This window comes from Canis lupus, chromosome 3 (assembly GCF_011100685.1).
Source record: "Canis lupus familiaris isolate Mischka breed German Shepherd chromosome 3, alternate assembly UU_Cfam_GSD_1.0, whole genome shotgun sequence".
Lineage (NCBI taxonomy): Eukaryota > Metazoa > Chordata > Mammalia > Carnivora > Canidae > Canis > Canis lupus.
The window spans coordinates 38,111,675-38,138,030 of NC_049224.1; the positions used below are offsets into that span (position 1 = coordinate 38,111,675).

Consider the following 26,356-nt stretch of genomic DNA (forward strand, 5'->3'; position numbering starts at 1 on the left):
GGAGTCCAGGACCCATGATTCGAATTTCCTCACACTATCAGAGGGCTACTCTGCACAGCCCTGAGCTGGTCTGAGTGGGCTCCCACATCAGGAAAGGGCACCACTCTTGACCAGGGAAGCAACTCTTGACCCTGCGGCCCAGGGCCTTCACACAGGCTGCCTGGAGCCTCCACGTGCTGGGCCATCCTATGGGGTCTCCAGATTGCTGACCCTCCTGCTGCCTGACCGACCCCATGTTGCCCAGCTGAGGGTCCCCGTGGGGCCTCACTGCAGTTGCCCCCCAACATCCCAGCCCACTCCCAAGGGGTGGGCCATGCTGTGTCCTGAATCAACTCCAACAGCCTGTGTTCACTTTCATAGCTTCCCCTGCAGCGTAGGCAGCCTTTTGCCCCTAACCATGGTCTCTGGAGACTCTTTTGCCCTCCTGAGCAGAGTGACGCAGCTAGCCAGTGCTTTCCCCTTTCCAACTCCTTGACTGTGCACCCAGTCTGGAGCCATTGCAGAGAGGAAGGCCCAGAGAGTGCTCTAACACAGCAGAGCCTGAACCCCTGCCCAGCTCTTGTTAGGAGAGGACCACAGGCAGTTTCCCAAAGCCTCTTCCCACTGGGTGCCTGGACTTCGCAGCTGGATGTATTCCTGAGGCTGCCCTGGGCCCTCAGAGCCCCAGGAGTGTGGGCTTGGGGCCCTGGCTTCCTCTGGATCCTCACTCCCCTGTACTCTGAGAGTGCAAATCTCCTCCCCAAGGGAGTGGGCACAGCCCATCAGTGCCCTGAATGTGTTTTTTCCGTGCTTGTGTGGGCCTCCAGAAGCTACTTTGTCATCCTCTTCTCCGCAGAAGGGAAGAGAGAAGATAGGGAAGGCTCTCCAGGTGAAAATCTCCAGCCTCCCAGCTCAGATCGGATCTCCAGGATCAGTTACTCTGTAATGAGGCAGCGTGAAGGGCACTTCCTGAGATGGGCATTCGCTCCCTGTGTCTTTGACAGTCTGCCTCCTGCACTGTCATATGTGGGACACAGCAGGGCTTCACCTCCCTGCAGGGCTAGGGGCCCTCACCCCAGGATTCCGTCCAGGATGGGGTGCCACACTGGAGGCTGGCGAACCATCCTGTGGGCTCCCTGAAGCTGCCACCACCCCTTCCCCAGGCTCAGGACCTCACAGCCACTGTCTACCTCCTGCTCTAAGCCAGAAAGTTCTGCAACCTACTTCCCAGGATTCTTCTTCTGGATCCTAAGTCCATAACTAAATTGAAACCTCACTCTGCTAAGTACACATTTCCTCAAGGTGGCCATAGAAGGGGGGATGAGGAAGGGGCCACTGGGAGCCTAGGTGCTGCTCAAATAGATCCCATGGGTGCCAGGGTTGCAGGGCCCTCCTGGAAAGACCGTGTCTGGGCCACAACTGAGGGTGCCTGCCCCAGCCGTGACTGGGAGCCAGAGTGGGAACAGAAGAGAGGCCAGTTCAGGAAGCTGCAACCTCAGCTGGGTTTCAGTTCAGCCCATGTTTGCGGAACCCCGGCTTTGTGCCAGGACCAATGCTCAGCACTGGGAAGATGCCAAGAGGAACAGCAGAGTGGTTAGGGGAGACGCAAGGGAACTGCTCCCCAGTGCCCTGGCTGTCGGGTGGTGAAGGCAGAAGGAGATTCTCAAGGCAGGTAACGCTGCTCCTCTGGGGAAGGAAATGGTGAGGGGCGGAGGTGGGGGTGGAGGCGGGGATAGCTGCACAGGGGAGGCGGGCAGCAGGACAGTTGTTGGACTAGGCAGGGGTCTGAGCTTGAGCATCCCGCAAGCAGGAATGTTGCCAGGTCCCAAAGCGAGGGATGACAAGCTAAGGCTGAGGTTCTGGAAGATGGCACCACAGTGGTGGCAGTGTTTGCAGGCAGATTGCCAAGGCCTTCCAGCAGGATCGATCCACGCCCCGAGCTGTGGAGTTAGTGCAGCAAGTCCCGTTAAGGGGCACAGGAATTCCCAGCTCAAGGCAGGAGATCCAGGATAATGGTAAAACCTGGAGAGGACATTTACCTTTACAGATAGAAATGCAACTCCAGGTTTTCATGTGTGTGAGTGAGCGATGCATCATACACGAGAGGACATATTACAGGATAAAACATTTTCACAGTCTCCAAGGTCTCCATGCTTACGTCAGATTTTCTAGAGTAAGAGGAATTCTGCAACAAATTCACTCATGATTTAGGTCTTTTGTAAATAGCCAATTCGAGCTGGCTTTCTACAAAACAGGAACTGAGGGTAAGAAAGCCACATTGGGGTTTCCAGGAGTGGGAGGGTGGGGTGCCACTGCACAGCCCAGGGCATTGTTGGATGCCCCCTTTGCCTCTCCTCTGGTTCTCGCATTGGTGTGGAGCACCTTTCTCTGAAGGTGGGCAGAGTTTACATCTCTGCAAAATGAGCTGGGATTCGTACTCCTGGGGGAGGGGGCTCTGGTCGCTCTGGCTTGGGTCAGATGCCCATCCCGGGACAGATCCAATGGGGCTGGTGTGGGGCAAAGTCACACTGCAGATTTTGCTCTTTTTACAGCAGAATTATTTTTTTCCCCAAACAAAATCCTTTCTGAAACTGTAAATATGCCAGAGGCATCCCCAAGAGGGGAGACAGGTGACACAGAAGAGATCAGTGTTCTCCGTGCTCGCCTCCCCCTTCCCTCGCTGAACCCAGAACAAACCTTCAGAGACAGTTCAAAATGCAAGCAGATGTCTCATGCCTAACACAAGCTCTTCCTCCTACCCACCTTCTCCCCCGGCACACACCTCCTGAGTCCCAGGGTGCACACCCACCTCTCCAAGGTCTGCGAGGACCTTGAGGGCTGGGAGTAGGAGCTTAGAAATCAGAAATTTCAGCTTTTGGCCATGCATGGAGAGTTTGGGTGATAAACTGAGTCAAGAGTAAGTCCAGGGCATTAGCTTACCATGCCTCCACCCCTGCCCCTTCCAGAAGCTTCCCTCTGCCCAGACTCCTCAGGTCAAGGGACTGACTCTGTGCTGCACAGACTATTGTCAAAGGTCCTGTGGTTTCCCACTGTGAGTGGCCTGTGCAGGTCCTTTCATATCCCAGCAGATTTACAGAGGAACAACACGCCAAGGAGCCAAAGGGAAATGAGACAAGCAGTATTGGTCCCTCTGCTGTGTGTCAGATCACTTAACTCAATCTTATTAGTCCCTACAGTAAGCTGGGTCTTAATAAATGAATAACCAGAGCCTGACTAGGCCAAGTCCCCAAGGTCACAGAATCAGTAGATATCAGAGCAGGAAGTTCACACACGATCTCTAAGGTTCTAAAGCCCTCTCTGCACTATGTTGTCCAGAGGAGCAGAAACTGTCAGTGACCGGTGGAGGACCAGAACCCTGGGTCCTCATCTCCCATCCATGGTCACCATGCCCACATGGTGAGCACGTGTTATGGGTTAGCTGATACTAACCACATCTCTCCCTGTTTATAATCCTAAAAGAGACCCAGTGCTGTGGAGACTTGTCACCTGCCCAGGCAGGGAGTTTGGGCCCCTGTCTACTTGGTCTTCTGCTTGCCAAATACCTTCTAACAGCTCTCTGCACGTGGCACGCCCTTCCTTGCCCTGGTGCCTTGAACTGTGCTGTTCCCACTATGCCAGCAACCTCTCCCCCTATGCTGCTGAATTAACTCCCCCCAAGATGGCATGTCTCAGTGTCTCTGGGTACCTGCAGCTCACAACAGCAGCTTCTCAGAGTGCCCTTCCCCTCTGTAACCCTGGCCATGCCCCACACTCCCCTGGGTTAGCATGATGTTTGGGCCTGCCATGGACCAAATGGGCTACTGTGGCTTAAAATGTCCTCCCAGATTCATATGTTGGATCCTGAACTCCCAGTGTGTCAGAAAGTGATAATATTTGGAGATGGGGCCTTTACAAAGGCCATTAAGGTAAAATGAGTCATTATGGTGGGCCTTACCTAATCTGACTGGTGTCCTCAAAGGAAGAGGAGATTAGGAACAGACATACAGGAAAGGAAGGCCGTGCGAAGACACAGTGAGAAGTTGGCCATCTCCAAGAATCCAAGGAGAGAGGTCTTGAAAGAAACCAACCCTGATGGCGCCTTGATCTTGGACTTATGGCCTTCAAAATTGCGAGAAAATACATTTCTGTTATCTAAGCCTCCCAGTCAGTGCTACTTTGTTATGGTAGCCCTAGGAGACTACTAGACAAGAAAACATTTAGAAGGTTCCAGCAGGGAAGAAAGACAACAGTTCATTGACTAAAGTGTAAGCAAAGGTGACTAAGAGCACCTCCCAAAAGGCACCTGCCCACACTTCACACACTGCCTGGTTTTCCCTAGGGCTGGGCCAGCTGAGATTCCGTGTGGGTATGAAGCCCTCAGATAACACCATGCCTGCTAGTCACAGGCCCCACTTTGAGGAATAAACCTGTAGACAGCTCAGTGTCCTAGAAAGGGACCTCTGTCAAATTGCTAAGCAGGATGCTCTTACACCTGATCTGATGGTTGCTTATAGTTGGCCACAATCTCACTGAGACCTTCAGACTTATCTGCAACCCACAGATGAAGAATGAGAGGGTGGGGGTGGCTTGATGGGGTCCCTCAGCTACAACAGACAGGCTGGTGGGAGCTGCCAGGTACTGTGTCCAGGGTACAAAGGCACAAAGGATGGGGAGGCAGCTTGGGGTTGGGGCATGAAGAACTGGGTGGAGCCTGTTCCAATGCCAAGAAGCCAGGGCCCTTGAGTAAATCGTGTCATCTTTCTTGGTCTCAACCCTGCCTGCCTTGCAGAATTGAGGTGACAACATGGACAAGGCAACTGGAGGGAAAATCCCTAAAAAGACTACAAATTACCTTTTAAATGTTTGTTTCTCCTGTTCCCTGGTAGAGCAGTTGTCCAAGTTAGCAAAAGAATCAACACAGACTATGACAACGAAATCCAAGGCACGGTCGGTGCCCTCATTTTGAATCCTGCAAGTGACACATGTCATGGCTGCCACTCCTCAGGGTCATAGCAGCTGGGAGGCTCCCCTGACCCTCCAGATCCAGCAGCAAAGCTGATGTGATCTACTTGGCCTGTGCTGGGCCACGCACAGGGCATACAGAGGCACAAAGTCCTGGTCTTAACTGCTGGGAGGGACTCTGGTTTGGAAGATATCCAGGATGACCATCCATCTGGTTTTCCTGGGGGCTGAAAGGGCTCCTGGTCTCAAGAGTTCAGTTCTAAAACTGCGAAAGTCCAGGACAAATGCACAGAATATCCCAGAAGCAGCTGGCCTGGAAGAATGGTGAATGGCCCACCCAAGGCTCAGTTTTGGCACCCACAAAACATATTTCCAGGGCTGGTACTGTCCTGAGGATGTGTTACATGTTCTGAACCTGCAGCCTGTATATGCTGCTGCTTCTCTCACAGATCCAGGAATCAAGGAGTGGATGTGGGAGGGGCTTCTCGCAGTATACACCTTCACCAAGTGTTTGCTTCTCACCTCTGCAACTTGGAGAGCTATTGGCCTGATAGGCTTGGTCTCAGTTCCCCAGGGAGAAAAGTCTCAGTCCCCAGGGAGGAAGCAAAGTTCCACTGAATCAGAAATTGAGGCCAAGAGATGGCTACCTTGGAATCTTCATGCTCCTGGGCCAATGGGCAAAGAAGGGGGTGTTACCAGCTGGGGGTTCCAACCTGATTACCAAGGACTGCTGCTACAAGTGGAGGGCAAGGAGGACAGGTCGAGAAGCCCATAGAGTCTCCAGGGTATCTCTTAGTACTTCCTGTCCAATAATGGAGTCAATGAGAAGGTGCAACAACAACAGGCCAGAGACAGACCCTTCCCAAATAAAGCTCTGAACAACCTCACCAGGTAAAGAACCCACATAGGTACAGACAGGGGCAAAGGAGGCCCAGAATGGCTGAGGAACACAGGAAGTCCTAGGTCAGGTCTTAAGGCCAAGGCCAACAGATCTCAAGACTAGTTACAAAAATGAAAACTAGCTGCTATGGCACATGTTTTTTCTTGCTAGGGGCCTGTAGAGTTTTCTTTTCCTTTCCCTATTTTTAAAAATTTTTGGTAAATGTCTCAGTCATTCTAATATAAATACAGAAAAGTACATAAATTATAAGTGTACAGCCAGGAGCACACAAGTGAACATATTTGAGCAACAGCACCCAGATCACGAAACAGAACATAGTATCCCAGATGCTCTTCCTGTACCACCCCCCCCAAGGCCTACTGCACCATCCCATCCTAACACCGTATAGCCGTTTTACCTCTTTTGAACTTTATATGCGTGGACTTATATAGTCTATTCTCTAACTTAGGGCCAGTGGGGGATCCTTGGGTGGCGCAGTGGTTTGGCGCCTGCCTTTGGCCCAGGGCGCAATCCTGGAGACCAGGGATCGAATCCCACACCGGGCTCCCGGTGCGTGGAGCCTGCTTCTCCCTCTGCCTGTGTCTCTGCCTCTCTCTCTCTCTCTGTGACTATCATAAATAAATAAAAATTTAAAAAAAAAGAGCAAAATAACTTAGGGCCAGTGGGCCATAGGAGTGAGTAATACCCTTGTTTTCCAAAGTGATTGCATCAAGTCACACTCCCCCTGAGTCTACCCCAAGCTGTGTGTGAGAGTTCTGCTTTCTCCACACCCTCAGCAATGCTGGGGATTCATTTTCATTTTACCCTTTCTGATGGGTGAGTGGTGGTGTTGCACTGTAGCTTTTTCTTCCTTCTCATCCTCCCTCCCTCTGGTGTCCCTTCCTTCTCTTTGACAGCTTTATTGAGATACAATGCATCCATTTAAAGGATACAATTCAATGGGTTTTAGCATATTCACAGAATTGTGCTGTCATCACTACTATCAATTCTAGAATGTTTTCATCAACCTCAGAAGAATCCCATTATCTTCTAGCTGTCACCCTGACACCCAATTTGGCCCAGCACCTGGCAGCTACTCATCTGGTTGTCTCTAGATTTGCCTATTCCAGACTTCTAATAGAAGTTAAATTATGTAACAGTCTTTTTTTTTTATTTTTATTTATTTATGATAGTCACAGAGAGAGAGAGAGAGAGAGGGGCAGAGACACAGGTAGAGGGAGAAGCAGGCTCCATGCACCGGGAGCCCAATGTGGGATTCGATCCCGGGTCTCCGGGATCGCGCCCTGGGCCAAAGGCAGGCGCCAAACCGCTGCGCCACCCAGGGATCCCCGTAACAGTCTTTTGTGGCAGGTTTCTTCCAGTTGGCACACTTTCAAGTTTCATCCATGTTGTAGGATGCATCAGTACTTCCTTTTTATGGTCAAATAATATTCTATGGTATGGATATCCCACATTTTATTTATCCATTCACCAGTTGAAGGACATTTGAGTTGTTTCTACTTTCCAACTATTAAGAATAATGCTGATACGAACATTCACATACGAGTTTTTCTCTGAGTTTATAGTTTCATTTCTCCTGGGTCCATACCTAGAAGTGGAATTGCTGGGCTATATGGTAACTATGTTTCCCTTTTGAGGGATTTCCATATTGCTTTCCTAAGCTTATTAATTAATGATGCCAGGAATCTACTTTCAAAGTACATGGGTCTGTATTCTCTGTAATCTCACCATTATTTGTTAATACTTATATTTTTGATTATAGCCATCCTAATATGTGGGAAGTGGTACTCCATTGTGGTTTTGATATATTGTAGTTTAGTTGGTGTTTCCTTGATGACTAATGAGCTTGAGCACCTCATACGTTTATCAGCAACTAGAACCTACTCTTTTGTGAAGCGCCCACTCAAATCTTTTTTTTAAATTAATTAATTAATTAATTAAATCTTATGAAAGTCATAGAGAGAAGGTAGAGACATAGACAGAGAGAGAAATAGGCTCCTTGCAGGGAGCCCAATGTGGGACTTGATCCCAGAACTCTGAGATCACTCCCTGAGCCAAAGGCAGACGATCAACCACTGAGCCACCCAGGTGTCCCCCACTCAAATCTTCAACTTTTTTTTTTTTTTTTTCCGTGCTGGGATGCCTGCCATTTCTTATTGATTTCTAGAAGCTTTTTATATATTCTAGATATGAGTCTTTTGTGTGTGGCAAATATCTTTTTCCAGTTGTAGCTTGCCTTTTCACTCTCTTAATGGAATCTTTTGAATGTACGTATGTTCTTAATTTTAATTTTCAAATAATTCCATTTTTTTCTTCCTCTCTTCCTCATTCTCTTTTTCCTCATTTTCCTCCTCTTTGTATGCCTCTGGCTTTTTGTAATCTCTTCAGGGAGGTCATAAATCATGCTGACATTCTTTGTAGACACCAGTTTTCCATAATGGTTGAGTGCAGTGGCAACTGTCTATCCCAAAATCTAACCGTTCAACAGTGTTCCCTCCCAGGCAACCATGGGTGGTGATTGAGTAATTATAATGCCACCACATACCACAGATCACTGGGGTCTTGTTTTCCACTGGCGATGAGCCCATTTCTGCCTTCACACTCAAACAGCTGAACAATGCCATTGCAGGAACCTAAGTAAGAGGGCTTGTTTCTTGAATCAGTACTGAGATAGTCTGGGTCCAGTCGGGAAGATAGAAATCACTTTAGATATTTCACACAGAGGCAATTCATAGAGAGAACTGGTTACAGAGGTGTTGGAAGGATGCACGAGTAAAAGGGAGAAAGAAGGATAGAGAACTAAAGGAAGCAGGGGTGATTCCTAGAGATAAGAAACACTAACACCTCTGGGCTAGAGCCTAGAGCTTGCACTTTCTGCTGTCCTGTGGAAGAAGCTGGTGGTATGAGAGAAGCTGAGATTGATGGTTCTAGATCTAGAATGGGGCATCTTCTTGTTCAGGACTACAACACTTTTTTAAAAAGATTTTTCTTCTTAAGTGATCTCTACACCCAACGTGGGGCTCAAACCCACAATCCCAAGATCAAGAGTCATGCTCTACCAACTGAGCTAGTCAGACACCCCTGAGACTGTGACTTCTGATAAAGGTGCTCCCTTTGCCAGAGCTGCTGGGGTCTATAATCACCCAGGCCCTGTGCTACAACTGCCATCCTATCAGAGCAGATGCTTTCTCTCTTGCTTTCTGAGCTCCTGCTCTGCCTCTTGTGTTAGATCCTATAGCAGGACCTAACACAGAGACAGTAGGCACAGAGCCTGGAAAATGCAGATCACTTGGGAACCCCAGAGCAGAGCTCAAGAGGGTGGCATGGGCTGGGACCACAGACACTGGGCAGCACAGTTCACCTGCTCTAACTCCATTGGTCTGCTTTCAGCAGCGCTACTGGAACATCCTCTGCACTTTTTTACTTGGCTGCTTCCGCCCCCCCCCCCCCCCCCCCCCCCCCCCCCCGCCCCATGTATGGTTCACAGGCCACTTTCTCAGGGAGTCTTTGCTGTGCTGTCTTGGCCTGCTGATTTCTGCACATCTTCCTCTTTGGGATGAGCTTCTTGAGAGAAGACAATGTATCTGATTGAGTCTCAGGTCATGAACCCAGTGTATGTTTGAGTGCATGAGTGAATTAAAAATGAAATAGTGACAGGCCTGCCCTCAGGTAAACTGTAGAGAGTAGATTGAAGGGCTTTTCTCTCTGGACATACCTTTTCCATGCTTCCAAGATCCCAGAGCTCACCTGCCCCTAGTGCCCTTCATGTCTGGCCCCTACCCCTGGTGTTTAAGGATTTTATAACTGGCACCATGTTGTCAGAGACACATTCCCAAACATTGTGGCATTACACAGCTATTTATAGTCAAGGCTATTTAAAGCCAAGGGTTTATGGAAAAATAGTTATGAGTTTGAACAAATTTGGATATTTTGGATTTAAGCAGATTAAACACGATTCTTTACCACAGCATTTCTCAGATCTTTAATTCCCTAACATGACTCTCTAGGAATAGGACACATCAGCCAAACTCCCCAGACTTATATGGCCACAAAGGTCTTCTTTTTTTAGGAATATCAAGCAGAGTTTGGTAATTAGTAAAATAATACTTTAAATATATTTAATTTATCTATCTTTGAATAGGCAACACACATACACATAGTACAAAACTCAATAGACAAAAGAAGGTACTCAGGAAAAATGTGTCTTGCTTTCCCACCTTCCTCGGGTGGTTCCACCCGAGGCAACCATTGTCAGCAACTTTATGGGCTCTCTTTGTCCTTTGGAAGGAAGAGTTTCTTGGTAGATACCCTAAGGACTACTTGAGATGTAGCATGCTGTTGACCATGAACGCAATGGTAGAGCCAACCCATATTCTCCCTTCTTAATGAACAGGCTTTCTCTGGAGGGGGTGGGAGTGACACCAAGCAGATAATGATGATAAGGAAGAAGGGGATGGAATGGGTGTATTAATTATTTGTTGCTGCATAACCAATCAGAGCCAAGCCTGGCTGCTTGCTTGCTTGCTTTTTTACTTTCTTTATAAATGCAATACTTCTTTTTTTTTTTTAAAGATTTTATTTATTACTTGAGAGAGTGAGAGAAAGAGAACACAAGTAGGGGAGGAGAAGTAGAGGGAGAGGGAGAAGCAGACTTCCCACTAAGCAGGGAGCCCAATGAGGGGCTTGATCCTGGGACCCCAAGATCATGACTTGAGCTGAAGGCACATGCTTAACCAACTCAGGACCCAGGTGCTCCTTTATTTTTTTTAAGATTTTATTTATTTATTTGAGACAGAGAGAGAGAAGCACTGAGCATGACCCTGAGATCATGACTTGAGCTGAAGGCAGACGCTTTACCAACTGAGCTACCCAGATGCCCGCTTTTTCACTTCTATTTTATTTTAAGATTTTTATTTATTTATTTGAGACAGAGAGAAGTCTGACTGCTTAAACCAACAGAAATTTATTATCTCCTATAGTTTCCAGGGTCAGAAATCTGGGTGGTTCTGGTTTCACTTCTTTCCAAGAAGTGGTCAAGATGTCAACCAGGGCTGCAGCCATGAGAGGCCATGGGGGCCAGTGGGTCTGCTGCCAAGGTTACTTACGTGATTGTTGGCCTCAGCTGAGTATACTTCTCCATGAGGCTGTTAGGTGTCCTCCTCACATGGCAGCTGACTTCCTCCAGAGTGAGTGATCCAAGAGAGACTAATAAGGAGGGAGCCACAGTACATTTTATGACCTAGTCTTCAGAGTCATACACAGTCACTTCTGGTACATTCCATTTGTTAGCAGCAGGTCACTAAACACAGTCCACACTCAAAAGAAGGGAATCAGTCTCTGTAGTCTAATGGGAAGAATAGCTAAGAATTTGTGGACGTATTTTAAATATGTCTTCAGTGGGTGCAGAGGACCAAGCATGGGGACAGGGAACAGCTGGTGGCTCCTGATCCATTACTAATAATCCTTGTCATCTTGGCAAGTCACTTACTTTCTGGGCTTCAGTCTCAGGCTATTTGGAGATGGTGACATCATATTCTGTTGCAGGGCCAGTGGCTCAATGTGACAGGGAGGCAGAGAGAAACAGAGTCAAGGGTGTTGGCTTTGGAATCAAGTCCCTGCTGCACTACTTCCTCTCTCTGAGCCTTGGTTTCCCCCACCTGTATCATTACCTGCCTCCCAGGGTGGTGGTGAAATGAACTGAGGTATGTATGTGCAGGTATGGGCTCAGCTGAGTTCAAACTGAACAAGTCCAGAGGCATCTGTTTGCTGGAGAAGCCAAGAGGTATGAGAAGGCTCTGTGTGTAATCCAACCAATGATGAACAAGCTTCAGGAAAAGGTTCCTACCCTCCATCACGTGCAGGTTCTGTGACCCATGTGAAGCTGACCCCCACCTTCATTATTTTCCCCAGCTAGGCCACATTCTGGAAATATGACCAATATTTTGCATCTAGAGGAGGTATTCAGCTACTCTTGTGATTAAAACTATCACCCCCAGACCAAAGTCAAGAGCATGCTTTGTTCATCATGGTCCCCACTGCTGAGTGTTATGTATTATGTGGGCACATGGTCTGGCTCAAGCCCTGGTGGCTTAGAGACCATGGAAACCACACTTAGAGAGCACATGGGAACTGGGATCCCATCTGTGGGGAGAATTCCCAGCTCAGGACTGGATGCCCCAGCCTGAGAATCAATGTTCTGTGGCATTATATGAAGTCCATAAAACTTGCTAAAAAAATACCAACTGGAAATCAATTGGTAACCCAGCCTCACTGAGCATCCAATTTCCTAAGGCTTTAGAATTTTTTCTGGAAGAAAAGTGCATATTAGTGGCAAGGAGCTAGTAAGGTTCTTGCTTCTCTGACAGCCAGCGCTTGGTCTGGGGGCTTCCTTTAAAGCAGTTTTAGAAACACAGGGTTGCGGGTTCATTATTGCTGGAGACTAGAAACATGTGCAAGAAGCTTCCCTTAAGAATGTGTAATTGTGCTCACAGCTCCTTGTAGAATTCCTATCAGAGAGGCTGGACCAACTTTGAACCTCCCAGTCCTGAGTTTACCTTCTCACTGGGAACAGTTAGCTTGAAAGTGTGGCTGGTCTATTGCAATAAGCCAGATACTCCAAGGTCTGTGTGACTCCTCTTAGACCAAGCAGCACACCTCCTGTGAGGGAAAAGAACATGGAATAGCCTGCAAATCCCTCTTTTTTTTGCAAGCATGCCATTTTGTTTTTACTGTTTTTAAAACAAAATAGAGAGAAACCACATCTCAGTGCCCCATTAAGCCCAAGATTTTAAGTTGTCTGTCACCAATGAGCACAACCTTTGCCCAAAAGGAGGAGTGAGAGGTGGGGGTGGGACACTCCTCTATCCTATGACCCCAAGGCATGGTGTGGATGCAGATGGACCCTCTGCCAATTGGCCCCAGGCTGCATGAGTGGTCCTGGTCCTGAGCATGGGGATGGAACTGAGGGTTAGAGGGTCCCACCTTCATGCAGAAGGAAGAACGGCATGGCATGGATCTAGGTGGTATTGGCACACCAGTGGTTATGGGAAAATAGGGAAAGCCATTGCCTGGTGTCTACCTATTGGCATTCTCTGAGCTCTGTCTCACTGGATGAGCATAGGAGCCCACTTTGATATATCAGACCCAGAGCCCCACCCCCACAGGTACAAGGTTGGCCAGAATCATAAGTAAAGAAGCACTGGCATCCAAATGAGAGCTGTTGGGTTCAGTATCCCAACCACAGAACCCCCATATGGAGCTGGAGAAAGGAGGCGAATGCTGAGCTCTGCTGGATTTCAGAAGCACAGCCGGTCAGAGGGTGGGCTGGCCACATAAGACCTTCCACCAGGGGGCAGAAGAGCAAAGCTGAAAGATTGATGCATAATTAGACCAAGTCCATTCAAGACCAATTTAGGGCCAGGAAACTTCAAACACCTTGGGATGAAGGGCCCAATGCTACAGTTGGAGAACAAATCAGGACTGCAAAGGAGAGGAGGAGCGTATCTGCCAGCCCTGGAACATCTGCCGGCCCTTGGAACAAGATCAAATATGGCATCACAGCTCAGAGCCAGCAACGCAGGCTTGGGGTGGGGAGCATAGAAACTGCAGGTTTTCCTTGGTTTCTTTTTTTTTTTTTTAAGATTTTATTTATTTATTCATGAGAGACAGAGAGAGAGAGAGAGAGAGAGAGAGAGAGAGAGAGAGAGAGAGGGAGAGGCAGAAACACAGGCAACGGGAGAAGCATGCTCCATGCAAGGGGCCCGATGTGGGACCTGATCCCCGGACTCCAGGATCACACCCTGAACTGAAGGCAGATGCTCAACCGCTGAGCCACCCAGCGTCCCTCCTTGGTTTCTTAATATCAAACCCCTTACATGGGAGGGCAGGAACCATACACCCAACAGAGGCCTCCTTGCAGCCTATAAGGAGACTGTATGTCCTAATTTCCTTCTGTCCTGGCTGGTAGATCACAGGGTGGACAGCTGTGATTGCCTTACCAGATCTAGAATTCTGTAGACCCTAACATGAGTGGGGCAAATTGAAGCATCACCCCTGACCTGCCACGACTCAGGGAAGGGTGGTTTAGACATCTTTGGTTGTTGTACCGGTTATCTCTTGCTGCATAATAAACCACCCCAAAGCAGTGGCATAAAACAAATATCAGGTATTTTGCTACTGAATCTGGAATGGATTAGGCTCAGCCAGGCATTCTGAGGCTTCTGCTGATGGCTGCCTATATGAACACCAATATTCCACTTTTTCTAAACAGGCTAAAGAAACAATTCTTAAAAACTTGAAATCTTCTAATTTTTAACTAATTTAAAAACTCCAGGAGCTCCCCAAGAGCAGCCCAGGGGTAGCCAGCTTATGCCTCTGCCTGACTTTGCAAGGTCAATTTGGAATGGCCAAGGCAGATAAGGCATTCCTGGAGCTTCTGCTTAGTATGCTGGTGCCTTGTCTGAGGTGTTCAGGGCCTGGCAGGGGTGAAGGATGGGGTGGTAAAGGAGTGAGGTAAAAGGTCTTCCCAGAGATGCATGGCAGAGCATGTGGGCAGCAGATACAGGGATGAGATGACAGCTAAGGGAGGCCCACAGAGCAAAGAAGATTTTTGTAGTCCACCCTCTTATTTTTCCTATGAAAACCCACTCTTTGCAACGTTCCCAGAAAAGCACACCTTCGTGAAAGATCCTGAGCCCAGCCACACTGAGGGGTAAGTAGTTGCTGAAGCCTAACATAACTCTCTCACCCACGGACAGTTGTCCTTTACCAGGGGCAAAAACTGCAGTCAAAAGTGCAAAGTTTTCATAGTAACATCTCAAATTGATAAGTGAGCATCAGGTAGGGTGTGAGGTGATGGTCTTAACCAAGCCTGTGAATTTCTGCATCATCATCATCATCATCATCAACATCATAAGCACTAACACCATCATCACTGCCACCATCATCACCATCACCTACCATCATCACTGTCACTACCATCATCATCACCATCATCCATCATCATCATCACCACTATGATCACTACCACCATCATCATCACTACCATCATCATCACCAACACCACCACCACCATTACCATTATCATCACCATCACTATCATCATCACCATCACCATCATCATCACCATGATTAACACCACCACCATCACCATCACCACCACCATCCCTACCAGCATCATTGTCACCATCCCCATCATCACCATCACTTACCACCACCATTTCCATAATCATCATTGCCATTATTATCAACACCACCACTACCATCATCACCTCATAATAACAATATCCCATCTTAGCTTCAAGTGGAAGAAAGACATTTCCTGCTTATGCCATATCTACCATTGTGTATGGCCTTGGAGAGCATTCACAGACCCCAGTGGCTTCTGTGATGCCCCTATCAGCCACATGATGAAAGGCTCAGGGAGACACTACAGAGTGAGTCAGGCCTGTTCATACTGGCCTGAGTTACCAAGCACCTGCTATGTGGCAGGCCAAGGGTAGAAGCTGCACCTTCCTCCTCAAGCCCCTAGTTGGGTCTCCAAAGCCAATCCCCTTTCCTTCTCTTGTTGTCTTGCTATCTGGAGGACATGGTCCTCTTTCTTTATCTTGCTCTGCCTGGTCCTCCTACCTCTCAGCTTCCCTCCCAGCAACTGCCTTAGTAGATGTCCAAAACATTTTCAATAAATAAGCAAATGTCCATTGCACATATGTGACTCTCACAGAGTAGGCATCAGGCAATTGTCTGGCCACCAGTCTTCCTTCTCTCACTTGGTGGTGCCACCATAAGTCCCCTTCATTATGGCAAGTGTTGAGGGCACTCATGACACATGCAAGATAATTCCATGAAGGATACTATCCATGGTAGTCTTCAGGTGGACCATGGCATGAGGCCATGTTGCAGGTCATGGGGTGTGAAGTTCAACATGACCTAAACAGGCTCAGTGTTCTCAACTATAGAATGGGTTGCTTGGATTTTTAAATGCAGTTATACACTTAAAAATTATATTTATCTTCTCAAAGTGCTAACAGAGTGGAAGTCATATTCTTTTTCTCGGTGTAATGGGGAGGGAAATTGAGGCTCTGAAGGGAGAAAGAAGATACATTCTTATCTCAATTTTCTTGATGAGTTGTCATGGGAACTTGGAGCTGCCTTGAGCTTCTCCAGAGCACAGATTTCTCGGTTGTACAATGAGGACATTGTGTGAAAATCATCTAGTGTTCCTCTGAGATGCAGGACAGCACCACCAGCCTATTGACATTTCCCCAGCAAAGCCTGCAATGTTGCGGATTGGTGGCATCTTGAGGACTCACCAGTACAGATGTTCCTTCACTAAATTGCAGTGGACACAGCCCCCAAACTTAGCAGGGGCCACAGAGTCTGCCTGGAGATGAAGGAACAAAGAGCAAGTAATCATAGAAATTGTCATTTCTAACCTGCTGCCCGTCTACTGTGACATGTGTATGATGAGTACTGACATACCACTTTACAACATACTGAAATTGTTACGAGAACAAAGTAAGATAGATATGAAGGCAATGTTCACTTTGCAGATGCAAAAAATGACCTTCAAAACAATTAAAAGCCACCCTGAGACCACCACATAGGCGACAATGATGCAGTTGAATCCTGACTCCCAGTTATGTTTCCTTGTGGTACAGGCAGTCAGCAAGGGCAGGAAGGTGAAGGGTGACTGGAAGACATTTTTTACCTCCTTAGTCCAACCTACCTCTGGGCCTAAAGCCACATTCTCTAGAATGCTACTTCTTTCCCATCCTACACAAAATGGAGAATTCTTTAAGGGTTATCAGTCCCTTACACTCTACTGAGAATAAAATCTCCACACTGTATTTGACCATGACTAGGTAGTGAGGATGTGTAGAAAGGAGAGAAGGATACTATTGAAGCATGAATCATTGTCCAAGAAGGGCCAAATGGGTAGTCTACTGCGGTAAACAGGGAAGAGCCAAGAAAGGAAGACATAAGACAAATTGCTCATAAGTATTTCTTGTACAAGAACACAACTTAGTTTTACACTTTTATGGGATGAAATATATGCCCCCATAAATTCATATGTTGAAGTTGTAACCCCCCAGTACCCCACAATGTGATTATATTTGGAGATAGAGACTTTAAAGAGGTATTTAAGGTAAAGTTAGGGTAGGCCCTAATCACATTTGACAAGTGTCCTTATAAGAAGAAATTAGGACATAGATAGGCATAGAAGAAAGACCATGTGAAGACTTAGGGAGAAGGCAATAATCTACATGCTAAGGAGAGAGGCCTTGAAGAAACCAACTCTGCTGGCACCTTGATCTTCAACTTCTAACCTCCAGAACTGTGAGAGAATAAACTTCTTTTGTCTAAGCTACTCATTTTAAGATATTTTGCTATGGCAGACCACACAAACTAATATACATGCCAACAAAGTTTGTCTCTTCTGATTAACTCAGCAACATAAGTCACTGAGTTTCCATCATTGCCATGGATGCCAGGGAGCTCAGAGCTACGTAATTCATTATAGTGACCATATAGCCTAGACTGAATCTACACATTTTGGGGATATGTGCCCTGTCCAGTATAACCAACTGAGGAACACTCAGAAGTGAGGGTGTGATGATGAGTCTGCTGTGGGCTGGGATGATCGTCTCACTTCAGAATTGACTATGCCACAGCTCAGAACTCTTTATGGCCATTTTGCCTAACCTATGCCTCATTTTGCTGATCTGGAGAGAGTTATCTATTGACCCAGTACAGAGCTCCAGTCTTCAGCCTATCCTGTTCCACAGGCTGATACCTGGCTAACTTCATCTGTAACCAGAATTAAAGAGGATGTATCTATAAGCCCCACATGGATCCCCTGGGTACGGTATGTGTCTGCTCTACATACATCCCAACCCAATAGTAGGCCTTCTGGCAGGATCAGCCTCAAGTTCAAACAGGGTAAGAAGTACCCACCCCAAACTCCATTCTCTACTGTGGGGTGATTCCAAGGGTGCTGAGAAGGGTTTAGCATCTTTCACCATACCTCTGAGCCTATTGGCTAGATTCCCACATTCAGCAATAGGTCTTCACTCCTTTGAAGGAAGTCTGGGATGGTCTAAAGCTTCCCCAAGAAGGGCCATACTCTAAAATATTGGAATTGCCAATATGTGTGTGCTTTGGGAATAGCCGAGCACCCCTACTCACGTCCCTCTCACTCAGTGGTAGATAAGGGACATTTATCTTTACCTGACTATGGCCTAAAACTCCTCCGTGTTAGCAAGGAATCCCGCCCCCCCCCCATGGTGGGAGTGTAATGGGAGGTGACTTCTGAAGCCAAAGTACCAACACCATCCTTCCTCACCTCCTGACCTACCCAGCAGAGCACATGCCAGTGACCCAGGTTCAGGCACTTGGATGCTCCTATGTGGGGCTTGGACTCATGGTGAGAGGTGAGATCTTGAAGGAATGGTGAGAACTTATGCACAGAGAGGGCATCAGGCTGTTCTAAAAGTTAGCAGCAACACCCCCGACAGGCCATTCTGGTAGCATGGCTGTGAATGTGGTTCTTGCTCCAATGCCTCTTGGTTCCTGGATGTTTTTCAAGCTGGGTTTTGCAGCCTTACCTCCCAGCCTTCTTCTAGTAAAGGCCTTTTCTGCTGAGTCATTCCAGTTGATTTGTATTGCCTGCCACCAGGCTTTAGTTATTGGACTGGAGCCAAGAGGGGAGGTGGGGCTAGTCCCCAAGGAGAGCCAGCATGGTCTTAAAAGTCACTTGCCTCATGTGAGCCTGTGCAGTCATCAAGCAATGGATAGGGACTCTATCCTCAGTAAATTGGAGTGAAACTCTAGAGTTTCAGGGGAATCTGGAGGCTCAAAGTCCTCAAGTTCCAATATCCCATCCCAAGTGTCAGGGCCCCATCCCTTTCCTTGGACCCTGACTTTTGCTGATTTTCTCAGGGAGGAGAGGAATTATACACCAAAGAAGCTCCTGAACCTGCCTAATGTGTACTAGCAGGAATGAAAGTGTGCCTGGGAGTCAGTCCTGAGGGTGCTGGACTAAGAGGACAATTAAATAAGCTGGATAAGAGAGATTTGTTGATACGAGGTCCTTCAGCCATAGTAGTATAACACTGTGGAATGTGTCCTAGGATGATTCCCTCTGGGATGGCTCTTGGAAGCTGGAAAAGAAGCAATGGCCCACTGGTGAGGGGAGCACTAACATTGTTGGGAAAGCTTAACAGTGGCTGTCCTTCACAGGCCAGGCTGAAGTTAGGAAACACTGTCCTACAGCAGGGCTTCCAGGAGCAATGGAGATGACAACCCTACAATAGCATTTAGGTGTAGCACTTGCTTCTTCAAGATTGGTGTAATTACCATAATGGACTGTAAGGTCAGAATGAGGGGAAAAGGGGTGAGTATTCTACTTTTCAGAGACACAGGTAATGGAGACAGTCTATAGAACAAGACATTCCTAGGGGCAAAATAGATGGGCACTGCTTAATAAACATAATCAAAAGGGTTGAGAATGGATTCACAGCCAAATGTCCATCAGCTGATGAATGGATAGACAAATGTGGCATATTCATATGGTAGAATATTATCCATTGAAAGGAATGACGTACTGACACTGCTACAACGTGGATGAACCTCAAAAACATCATGATGAGTGAAAGATGCCAGTCTTGAAAGGTCACGCATTGTATGATTCCATGTGTATGAAATGTCCAATATTCTGGCAAATACAGAAACAAGTAGATTAATAGTTGCTGGGGGTGGTGGGAGCTAGTGGAGGTTGTTGTAAGGGCTGAATTGAGCCTGACTGCTAGGAAGTATGAATTTCTTTTTGGGGTGACGGAAATGTTCTAGAGTTAGATAGTGCTCATGGTTACACAACCTGGTGCATATGCTAAAAACCACTGAATTGTATACTTTAAAACAGTGAATTTCATGTTATATGAATTGTATCTCAAAAAAGGATGTATTCACAGAAGACTATGGTAGGTCACATCCTTTGCCCATTTTCCACACCAGACCCAGAACCCACTGAATAAAGAGGAGACTGAGCTCCGCAAGGAAGAATTTTGCAATGCCACGGTGAGTGCCAGACAGCAGCAGTTCTTCTAGTCTGTCTCTTAAAGAATCTGTGGTGTTCTACTTGGATAACCACACCTTGGAAAAGAGGAATTAACCAGATTTTCAAGGCCAATTGGATATGGTTCAAGCCAATACTGGTATTCAAAGTGCCATCACGCCCTTCCTATTAGGACATCAGGTAAAAAATGTATTCTTGGCCTAGATCCATCACACAGTGGCCCAAGGTAAGGATATGCATGTACTCATGGGCACTGAGGGGTTGCTTCACTGATTGGTCAGGAGCCTAGAAGGGGTTCAAGGACAAGGAGGCCTAGGGAAGAGGCATGTGGTTGGACATATAGAGTGGCCACAGAGCACAAGGTCCTTTGTAACCACTCAGGAGAGGCACTAAATCACCAAATGGACAGGAGAATTTGACTAGTGGATATGCTCATGAGTCTTGTACAGTGGAGAATGCAGAATGGAGGGAGCAACCACACTGGGGACCATGCATGTCTCATTCTCAATTTTGATAGAAACCTTTATCATTACTCTCATTTCTTTTCATGATACTGTAGAGAATGTGTTGTGATATTGAGCACCTTCTCATGTATCTATTGGCCATGTGTATATCTTATTTAGAAAAATGTGTGTTCAAATCCTTTGCCTATTTTTAAAACTGTTTTAGTTTCTGTGCTGTTGAGTTATGTGTGTATATTTCACATAGTAGCACCTTCTAGATATATGGTTTGCCAGTGTTTTCTTCCATTTCATAGTTTGCTTTTTCCTTTAGTTTGTTTTTTCCTTGGCTATGTAGAAGCTTTCTTATTATTTTATTTTTTAGGAGTTTTGCATGGTTTATTTTTAAAATTCACTTTATTGAAAACAAAAACAGTTCACATATTTTTCACATGCCCTACACCTTGCCTCTGGCAACCACCTATCTGTTCTCTGTCTCTGTGACCTTGGTGTGATTCGTTCATTTGTTTGTTTACTTTTAGATTCCACATATTAGAGAGATCAACATTTGTCTTTCTCTGACTTAATTTATTATTATCTAACATAATGCCCTCAAGGTGTATCCATGTTGTCACAAAGGACAAGAGCTCATGCATTTTTATGACTAAATAATATTCCATTGTGTATACCTACCACATTTTCTTGCTTTATTCATCCATCATTGGACACTTAGGTTGTTTCCACATCTTGGTTATTGTGAATAAGCATGGAGGTACAGATATCTTTTGAAGTTAGTATTTTCATTTTCTTTGGATGAATACCCAGAAGTGGAATTGCCAGATCATATGGCTGTTCTATTTGTAATTTTTTTTGAGGAACCTCCATTTATTTTCCATAGTGGCTGCATCATTTTGCATTTCCACAACTAGTATCAAGTCTCCCTTTTCTCCACATCCTTGCCAATACTTGTTATTTCTAATATTTTTGATAGCAGTCATTCTAACAGGTATGAGGTGATATCTCATTGTAGTTTTGATTTTCATTTCCCTGATGATGAGTGATGTAGAGAGCACCTTTTCATGAACTTGTTGGCCATCTATACATCTTTAGAATAATGTCTATTCAGATCTTGGGCCCATATTTCAGTCACACTGTTTGTTTCTTTGCTGTTGAGCTTTATGAGTTCTTCTATTTTGGCTATTAGCCCCTTATCAGATATACAACTTGCAAATATTTCTCCCATTCAATAGGTTGTCTTGTCATTCTATTGATGGTTTCCTTGGCTGTGCAGAGTTTCTTAGTTTGATGTAGTCCTTTCTGCTTTTGCTTTAGTTTTCAGACTCAAAACTTTATTCCTAAGACCTATATCAAGGAGCTTAGTGCCTTTGTTTTCTTCTAGGAGTTTTATGGTTTCAGGTCTTAACATTTACATCTTTAAGCATTTTAAATTAATGTTTGCGTGTGGTGTAAGAAAGTGGTCCAGTTTCCTTCTTTTGCATGTGGCAGCCCAGTTTTCTTAACATTATTTGTTGAAGAGACTGCTTCTTTCCCACTGTATTTTCTTGGTTCCTTTGTTGTAGATTAATTCCATTGGAATTTTGAATCTGAATATTGCTTTGGGTAGTATGGACATTTTAAAGATATTAATTCTTCCAATCCATGAGCACATATCTTTCCATTTATTTGTGTCTTTTAAAAATTTTTCATTAATGTCTTGTAGTTTTCAAGACGTATAGGTCTTTCACCTCCTTGGTTAAGTTTATTGCTATGTATTTTATTCTTTATGTTGCAATTGTAAATTGTTTTTCTAGTTTTCCTTTCTGATAGTTCATTATTAGTGTATAAAAATGCAACAGACTTCTGTGAATTGATTTTGTATCCTGTAACTTTAGTGAAATCATGCATTAGTTCCAGCAGTTTTCTGATGGAGCCTTTATGGTTTTCTATATACGTTATCTGCAAATAGTGACAGTTTTACTTTTTCTTTTTACTTTGGATGCCTTCCATTTTTTCTTCTTGCCTAATTGCTGTGGCTAGGACTTCCAATCCTAAGGTTAATAAAAGTGGTGAGAGTGGGCATCTTTGTCCTTTCCTGACCTTAAAGAAAATGCTTTCAGGTTTTCATCATTGAATATGATGTTAGCAGTGAGCTTGCCATCTAAAGCCTTTACTACACCGAGGTACACTTCTGGTACACTTCTATATTCGCTCTCTTGAAAGTTTTTTTTTATCATAGATGGATGTTAAATTTTGTCAAATACCTTCTCTATATCCATTGAGATCAGTTGATTTTATCCTTCTTTTTGTTAATATGGTGTATCACATTGACCAGTTTGAAGATGTTAAACCATCCTTGCATCCCTGGAATAAATCTCTCTTGATCGTAGGGCCACTGAAAGTGATCATGATCATCCAGTACGATCTTTTTAATGTATTGTTGAGTTCAGTTTGCTAATATTTTGTTGAGGATTTTTGCAACTATGTTTATCAGGATGTTGGCCTGTAACTTTCTTTTCTTGTGGCATCTTTTTCTGGATTTGGTATCGGGTAATGCTGACCTTGTAAACTTAGTTTGGAAGAGCAACCCTTTTATTTTTGAAAGAGTTTGAAAAGATTGGTATTAATTCTTCTTTGAATGCTTGGTGAATTTACCGTGAAACCATGTGGTCTTGGACTTTTGTTGATTGGGAAATTTTTGATTACTGATTCAATCTCCTTACTAGTAGTCTATTCAGATTTTCTACTTCGTCATGATTCAGTCTTGATAGATTGTATTTTCTAGGAACCTATCCATTTCTTTCAGTTTGCCACTATTCTCATTCTTAAAAGATATTTTCCCTGGGTAGAAATATTATTTCAGGCATATTTCATTTGAAACCCTTTTCCTAAAGTAAATCTCACATAGTAGTCCAACAAGTAAGGCAGGGGAAAAAAAAAGAGCTTTCCTCATTGAAGCAGGGGTGGGAGGTCCAGAACTCTTTTTGCTCAACCTGCCTCTCACCATAATCAATCTTAAGCTCCTCCTGGAAATGCTAGGGAGGATACTGTTACAAATCAATTTACAAATCACCTTAATACTGCCTAGGCCCTGAGGAAATCCAAAGGGCAGCATTGGTTGTATCCATAATGCTCTGTTCAGAGGGAAGAGTCTTTGAGTCTGAGGCAGGAGGGGCTCTTCTGGCTCAAAGGGGCCAGTGGTACTGTGGGGCAATAAATGAATTCTTATACCCATGGCAACAACAGTGGGCAATGAACTGTTGTGCAGGTACATGCTACTCAAAAGCTCCTGGCCCAGGAGGCAAGTGAGTTTTGAAGTTCAGTACCTGTTCTGCTCTCCTGACTGGGTCCTTGGGTTGGATTAGGTCACCTTTTTCTAATTCACACAAAGATTCTATATAGGCCAACAGTGGCCCTATGATCAAGATGAAATGTCATAATCACTCTACCTGCCTTTCTGAGCTCAGTCTCTACATTTATTGGGCCTTTTTGTGATCTTGCAGACTTCACTGTAATTCTGATCCCAAAAAGGGACCCCCTTGATGGGGGACCTGGGTGTTCAGGCCTACAAGAGAACTTCCTTATGGACGATAAACAAATTGGTGTCTGGCTTCTATAATTTAGCATCTTACATAGCAGTGTGTGTGTGTGTGTGTGTGTGTGTGTGTGTGTGAGAGAGAGAGAGAGAGAGAGAGAGAGACAGACAGACAGACACAGACAGAGACAGAGAGAGAGCATGTGTTAGCCTCCTTGGACCCTACTTGATTCCATGAACTGAAGACTTGACCTTGGGCTCTCAGTCCTGAAATCCCCTGGAGGTTCTTGGGAGATGCACCCAGCTTTCTGCATTCAAGATCTCTATGCCATCTTCCACTGCTATAGTGACAAAGCTCAGGTTGAAAACCAGCCAACAAAAGAACACACTGCCAGCAGGACTTAATACTCCCTGTCAGTCTTCAGGGCTGTGGGGAGCAAGCAGGCTGTGGTGATGGGAAAACACACATTGTTTGGGGGCGTTGCAGATACAGTACAGATTATTTTTAGCAAATTGTTCTGACTTAGTGAAAAACCTGAAAGATAGTGTTGATAATCATCCTTATTTTAGTGCCACAGATGGCACTGCTATAATTAGACACTTGTTTCTGGGTGATTCTGCTGTTCCCATAAGGAGACACCTTGCCTGGTGCAGAGATATATCACTGAAGGTTGTCTTCATTTTTTAATTTAGGGCTCAAGTTTTTACTCATTACCCTTAAGTATTAACAATATTTGTGAGAAAAAATAAATTATTCATATGTCTCTTATGCTAATATTAGCCTGAACATAAATGAGAGGTTTGGGCCTTTCTTTTTCCTCTGATCCTAGTGACAACCAGGAATTATCCCCTGCTGCCTGCTTTTTCTCCTCAGAGGTACTTCCTGGGCCCTCAGCCAAGCCAGACTCCCTGTTATCTCATTTCACCCTGCACTTTATCTCATATCAGTGTTTTTCACTTGTAATTGTATTTATCTGTAAGACACTTGGACTAATATCTATCTACCCCACCCCCTGGACCATAAGCTCCACAGGGAAGAGACTAAGGCCTCTCCTCTTCACTGTCCTTTCCCCAGTACTTTGGATGAGGACATCAGTGAGAAGCTAGAATGAATGGGAAAGCCACGACCAGAGATGAGCAGTGGAAAACTCACGGCTCCAGCAGTCTTCACTCTTCACCCCCTTGTGGGATCACCATGCTGGCCAAGCCTTTGGCCAATATTGGGCCTATCTCTGTGCACTTTGATTGTCTTCTCCAAAAAGTAATAAAGCATGTACAACTTGTAGCAAAGAGATATCATGAGACTTTTAATAAGGAATGTGAATTGAGAGAAGATGGAAGAGGGGGAAGTAAGTATGAGTTGATGGTTCTATTATGAAAATTAGGGTTGGAGTGGGGGGAGGGGAAGAAGGAGAACTGGAATTTCACTAGGAGCCTAACTTTTTTGGTAACAGGTGTCTCCTTCACAGCCACAGCCAGAATCATGGACTTGCCTACGTAGTAAGTGTCCAACCAATGCATCTCCCATTATTACTTGTGGAAGCAGTCTCCATGATGGCCCCCAAAGACCCCACCTCCTGGCATGCACACCAGTGTGTAGAATTCTTCCACACAGCACCAGGGGCTGAAACAACATGGCATAAGTGATGGTGTGACATTTCTGAGATGAGGTGGTATTTTAGCACTATGGCTTCCTTCTTGGTTGAGCTGTCTGTCCATCTCCGGCTCTCTCAGTCTCTCTCTGTGATGGCTTATTCTGGGAGAAGCCCTTTTGTGAGCAGCCATTTGGAGATGCCCATGTGGTGAGGAACTGAAACCTCTCATCAACAGCCATGAGTGTGAATGAACAGCAGAGCACATCTTCTAGTACCCGTCAAGCCTCCAGAGACAACTGCCCTGGGCAGCTGCATGACTTCAACCCCTTCCCAGAAACTATATCCGATGATGCATGTTTGTTGCTTTAAACTGTTTAGTTTTGTGGTTATTTGTTATGCAGCAATAGAGAATTCATACTCTAGCCAACTACATCTCTGCCTCCCGGCGCTGCTGAGTCAGGCTGGAAGCTTGCCCCACCCTGCTAGGTGCTTCCAGAAGTCTGCCCTTCTCTCTTCTTCCATCTTTCTGCCCCTCTCACCAGCTCCCCATTCATCTGTTCATCTGAAGACCAGCCCTCTGGCCCTAACTCAATAGTTACCGGGAGAGGCCAACATAGATTAAGGAAATCGATCTTTCCTTTAAGGGAAAAGGGCAAGGTTATAGCGACTTGAGTGCCAGATAACCCTAGGGGATGTTCTAATTCTGACCCATGGCCTGAGAAGGAAACTTGACCTTGCTTTCTCCTCCCCTATACTGGCTTACTCTCATTTCCTATAAGGAGGGAGGTGCTCAGTCAAATTTCTCTCCCCTCCATCCTTCCAATCCCACTCCAAGGGAGCCTTGCCACATCTTATTTTCTCCACACTACCTGA

General features: G+C 45.7%; 1 long non-coding RNA gene across 1 annotated transcript; it reads left to right on the top strand.

The window, feature by feature from the left end:
- Positions 1-1,542: 1,542 nt before the first annotated feature.
- On the top strand, positions 1,543-25,226 carry LOC119870770. The gene is made up of 3 exons (XR_005356334.1): positions 1,543-1,651; positions 19,856-19,918; positions 24,964-25,226. It is a non-coding gene; the product is annotated as an uncharacterized LOC119870770 (long non-coding RNA).
- The last annotated feature ends 1,130 nt before the right edge of the window (positions 25,227-26,356 follow it).